We start from the raw sequence: 6,214 nt of genomic DNA on the forward strand, positions 1-6,214 counted from the left end.
CTAGGCCGGATCCCCTGGTTGTCCCGCTCATGCCTTGTGAGCGCCCTCAAGATGAACCGCTCCATCATCTTCCCCGGCACCGAGGTCAGGCTGACAGGCCTGTAGTTCCCCGGATCCTCCTTCCGGCCCTTCTTGTAGATGGGCGTCACATTGGAGAATACATTTCTTCCTTTAAAAGTAGCTGTGATATACCTTTCCAAATGTGTTTGTTTTTTGAGTTCATCCTCCAATTATCCACTTCCAGGAGTTCTGAAAGAATACTGTAATATCTGAGGATTTTGGTATCTTTGTGTCCATTGGGACATCAAGGTACTGTTAATTGTAACTGCATCAATGCATTGATCTGTATATTGTTTGCTTACTTCAAAGATATGCAAGCATCTAGTCATTATATTTATTGTTTCATATCAGCTTTAATGTGTTGGCCAATACAAGCAATAAAGTGAAAGAAACATAGCATCCAAAACTGTGAGAGACACTGATCTCTACCTTGTCATGAATATCTGTGTCCTGTTTGTTAAAGGTTTCTTTCACTCCTTAATGTGATGCAACTGTGGAGAAAGAATAAGGATTCTATTTAAATGACATAATTTTAGCAGGCATTCAGTCTAGCTTGTCTAGTCTTTCTCTACTGCAGTGGGAGAGAGATGCATGTCCAGAGGACAATTTGTGAGGAATTCAGCTGCCTGAAAACAGTTATCTACTGCAATTTGAAATTCTTTAGCGTATCCCTCCAGATTTCTGGCCAAGAAGGCTGTATTTTTCTCACAGGCCCTGCGCTGTATCTGCTACAGTCACGTGGATGTCTCAAGTGCATTATAGCATCTCAAATGATGCTGCACACTTTTCTCGGCCTTTTATTTCATGCACTTTAGATGCCAGGGATGGTGCGCAGCTCCATATTGTAAATGTTTAAATTTAGTTGTCTACTCACCAGCGTCTACATATGACACGATTAGTTCGCACTCTAGACAGTGGAGATCTAGTCAATACAGCTAGTGAAGTCTAGACCACTATTCATCTTCTCCGATGTTGATACCTTCGTTAAACTGACCAGCTGAAAAGATCTCTACTCTCCACCAGTATGTTGATTGGATATCCACTTATCTAATGGAAACTAAAACAACTCGCTCACATGTAAATATCTACACTAAATTAAAGTGTGTACAGGCTGGAGCTGAATTTTGTCACTAATTCACAATGAGACAAAAATTCTCTTTTTTTTTGCCTTCAGAGGATTACAGGCTAACGTATTCCTGTTTAGTAGCTGGCCTTAAGCAAGTCCTAGTACACACTGAATCTTGCACAGATTTTTCATTCAAAATCAGAACTGAGAGAAAAAAAGGAAGAGATAATAATCTATTAGATGATAGCCTAGCAATTAGAAATGTGAGATCTGAAATAGGACTCATTTGACCACGTGTATAAAATTACATCAATTATAAGAGGAGCCTGAGTATCTCAAATGTAGAGGTCTGTGTTGCAGATGTCTAAAGTTAGGTGAGATTAATTTAACTTCCATTTTCTGTACCTTCTTCCTCCTGGTAGAGATTAAACTTACTTCTTCCATTTTCCAGGAGAAAAAAATAAGAAAAAGTGAATCTGTGCTTGGAGTAATGCTTCAGTTTCTGCTTCAGGCTGTGTGCCAAAAAGCATGAAAGCTTCCTGGTGGCAAAGGAAATCATCAAGAAAAACAATTATTCTAACCCTGACATTACAGCTCTCCTGAAACAAGATAGAACATGGTTTGGGGCACTGCTCTGAAGGCAGTGTATTTGTTTTATCAGTCACACTAATGAAGAACGCAAGCACAATTCTGAAAGCAGAGCTGAGCATTGCCACACTTAATTTTCTTTGTTGGTAGAAGCCTAACTTGCTACTCCAGGCTCTAATCAGAGATACTATGAAGGATGCAGAGCCTGGCTTTGGTTACTTAATAGGTCATGCAGATGTCTACTCTATGCTTTTGAGATAATATTTCCACTCGACAAGATTAGGATGAAGAGTGATAATAAGGACTGGGTTTGGGAGAATGGTGACCTGTATTTCCATGATACTGTGACGCTTGGATGGAAATTATCATAAGAATTTAGGCCAATAAAGGGGTTTTTGAAATTTCTACCTTTTAATCTCTGTTGATCAAAAGGGTATTCCCTCAAAATCAGCATTTGGACACAAATGGAACCTAAACTTTAATAAGGGTCTGAGGACAGAAGAATAGCATGCAGGTTATTATTATCATAGAGAAAGACATTTGTTGTACTTACAGTTACTTATATTTAGCGTGAACTGAAGTCTCTATAACTGAAGGATGAAGTCACTAACACAGCGACATGTAGAACTTTAAATGTAGTTAAAAATTAATTACACAAATCCACTGTAAAGTGATTCTTTCAGAGTGTCCTAGGTTGTTCTTAGGTGAGAAGTTTACCTGGTAATCTTTGAAGTAATCTTTGAGAAAGTGTGTAGTAGGTGAAAAATTTATAACTTTCCATTATTAAAAAAACTTTGTTATGAGATAACAATACAAATAATAAATATATTTAAAATAATAAGTAATCTCCCACTCTAAACCAGGGTAACTATCTCCTCTACTGTACCACAGCATAAATAAATAACCTTGGTTCCTCATGCTATTCAAAGCAATGTGAGTTGACTCTCAATATAAATATTTTAGTGAAATTCTAACTTCTTACTGAAGTCATTCAATTTTTTTTTTTTAATTTTATTGTCTATTTTGGTTTCTAGTTGGACTTCTCATGAGCTACTACCATCAACAAAGCAGACAAAAAGAGACATAAAAGACAATTGTGATTGTAACTGTTAAAAAAATGTAGCCTACACAATTTCTAGAAAGACTTGCACTGTATCATGAACTGCCTACATTGTCCAATTTGTTGTGTGAGCTGTAGCAGAGATTATGTACATACTGGGATTACACATCATTATCATGTGCTCTCATCAGCAGAATTTGCTGCTTACTTCATTAAACATGGAAATGAATGGGAACAGCCTCGTATTTGGTTCAGTGAGATGAAGAAATACAAATACTAGAAAGGGGTTTTTTGTTTTTGTTTTTCCTGGGTTTGCTTCTTGTACAGATATAAGAATGAAAAGGAAAGTATATCAGTGACACCTTTCATCATATTGACTTATTTGTCACACTGGAAGAAATTCACATTAAACTGGTTTGCTACAACTTCTGTATACAATTCAGAGCTCCTTGTTTGTATTTTATATTCCGTAGCTATATTTATTGACAGAGATAAACTCATGGTAGCCAGCATAGTGGTCAGCATCGCCCCTTTAGCCATCTAGAACACAAGGACTATAATGAAAATACTTCTGCCATGTCAATATGGAGTAACTAGAGTGAGAAGGCAATTTTCTAAACATCTAAGAAATGGTCAACATACTGTCTATTTCTCTGACCTTGCTTTTCACCTTATTTTAGGAAAAAAACTGAACTGTATTTACTGCTAAATCGTACAGGATCTACCACCACTAAAATAAACAGTATCCATATTAAGACAAAGAAATAAAATATCTTTTATTTCAAAGATTTGTTGACATTGTTTCAGCTTTTTCCAGATACAGATATACAACAGTGTGTATCCTGAGATAGCTGAGATATTTGTGATTCTCATTAGGATCCAAATAAAAAAAAAAAAGACTGAAATTCTTGGAATAGGTAATGGATATCACCTGTTCTTTGACTAGATGGTCTTTATGTCTTTCAACAGTTCCAGGCACATAAAATACCACTTTTCTCTCTGTATTTTGTGAGAGAATAGATCCAACCTATCTCTCCAGAGGTGTTTAAACTCATTTAAGGTCATGTTTATTCTAAAAGTTTCCTGGCTCTTAACTTCAGCTACCTATGTATTCTCAAAAATATCTGCTCAAGGGAAAGAGTGACTCTTTCCTGACAAGTAATCTATGAACACGGAATAGGTATTTGAACTCCATTTAAGTCCTCTAAGGAAGCTCAACAAATGTACTGTGTGTATGAAAATGACCAGAATATCATGGAAGTGATAAACTTCTTGTAAGAGTCTAACTGTATGCTGTAAAAACTATTTGGCTTCAGAGAGACTGAGCCTCTAACCTTCACCTTCCAAGACCAAGCTGTTGAATACCCAGAGAGAGTTTGGTTTTCAACAATGTCATGAATCTGTGTACGGTCTTAGAACCATATGAAAATGAAGCAAGAAGAAAAAATCAGACACTTCTGTCTCAATGATTTCTCATGCAGATGAAAGGAAACAGAAATGGACTGCCTTACTCAGCCTCCTGAAAAATTGCTGCATTTCACCCTCAGTCATTTTTGGATAAACAACAAAAGCAATCAAAGGTTTAAATTGCATGGACTGGATTATTCTGGGAACAAAAATGAAATTGATCTATGAGGCAGTATATTGCTTACAGCGGAATTCCATTCTCAGTTCCTTGACAACCTAGGAAAAATTATTTTCATTTCCAATTAACACTGTTCACTGTGAATTCTGCATAAATTCATTCTTGTACATTGGGAAAATTAAAAAAAAAAAAAGCAAACCTTCATCTGCCTGCCATTTTCTGTTTATCTGCATATGCAGTAGACCAGTAGACCAGCAGCAGCTGCTCTTTACTCACATAGAGAATCACAGAGGGAAATAGCTCACATGACAGAAATAAAGGAGTTCAGTTCTCTAAATGAGCACATATATGAGCTCATTAGTGAGTGATATTCTTGGATACTGTAACTCTTTCTATCCCCAAGCTTTTTCCTTGTATTTATTGATAGTGTGTTCTCCTGGAAAAGAAATGTCTTCTTATGTGCCAGTTTCAAGAAACAGATCTACCTTGAATTTTCTGACATTTATGGATAGCATAGGGAGGAGAGCATAGAGAAGACATATCAGCTTCTCTTGGCATTAAAAAGTGATGAGACTAATATAACAATTTTTGTCTTATTCTCCCTCCATCAAATGACCAACACATTAATTTTATAACTTGATCAATAAAGCCCATCTTTCACACAAGAGCTCAGATTTATACTTTGAGAATGTCTTAATTAGTTTACCATCAGCTTTCTTTTGGGTACTGCAATATAAATAAAGAAGGGCTAAGGATATGTAGAGCCATTCAGGGCAATTACCACTAGTAAAAAGCCTTACCGAGAAAATAAAATGTGCAAACTCTTAAAAATAGAAACCTCCTATCAAAGGGTTTCATCAGGTTGCAGGGACAATATATTGTATTATGTCAAATAAAATTGGTATTTATTCTGTTGTAAAAAACACACAGGCCTTTTTTAAAAAAGAAAATGAGAGCATCTCTGGATTATTATACACCAAGGACTGTTATGCTGTGAGGAATATCTACTGAGAGTACAAGGTCTATAAAGAGTTGATTTCATTGTTAGTGCAATTGATAGTGAGTTATCAAAGGAAACTGAAGAGAAAAGATTTGGAGGCAGCAATGTATATCTTCAAAATCCTAAGAGAGATTTTTTTTTTTTTAACATTTATGCTTAACTCATCTTAATGTCAGTGGGAGTTATGTGCACACATAGAAAGAAGACACACCTCTGTATGTAAACAGTCATTCATTTTTAGATGAGAAACAAAAAAAGGGAAAAGAATAAAGACCTGATGATTTAAATTTTAAAGAGTGATTCAAAAAGGATGGTGCAGACTATGAATCAGGTTATATTCAGAATGTCTGTGAAATTTTGATCAACTTAAGCAGAGATGACAGTAATTCCCTGTGCACTGTGACAGAAAAATAATCATTACTGTTACCAAAATAAATCTGTTTCCATTCAAACAATAGTACCATTAAATGCACATACAATGCACATTAGAAACTGTATAACTTTTAATTCTTAACCCTTCTCTGTCCAGAGGTGGAATCTACATTCCTTCAAGGTGTTTTTTGAGTAGGAATAGTTCAATTTTAAGAGATGTATTCTCAGGATCATGAGAATCAGACTAAGTTGTTAGCTCCAAAATCAATAAGAGTTTTTTATTAGATTTCTGTCAATAAAGGAGAAAAAAAGCAGTGAAGTAAAGATACTAATTCAGTTTAACTAGGAAGGTATTATTTAACCCTAAATTTGACAAGCCATTTTAAAGTTTCAAATAAATCCATATATTTTCAGAAACACTTATGAAACATTTACTATTTCTGGACTCTAGTCTAAAATATCTTTCCTGCTGTTTCTCAAGTC

This window comes from Aptenodytes forsteri, unplaced genomic scaffold (genome assembly GCF_000699145.1).
Source record: "Aptenodytes forsteri isolate BGI_AS27 unplaced genomic scaffold, ASM69914v1 Scaffold172, whole genome shotgun sequence".
Taxonomy (NCBI): domain Eukaryota; kingdom Metazoa; phylum Chordata; class Aves; order Sphenisciformes; family Spheniscidae; genus Aptenodytes; species Aptenodytes forsteri.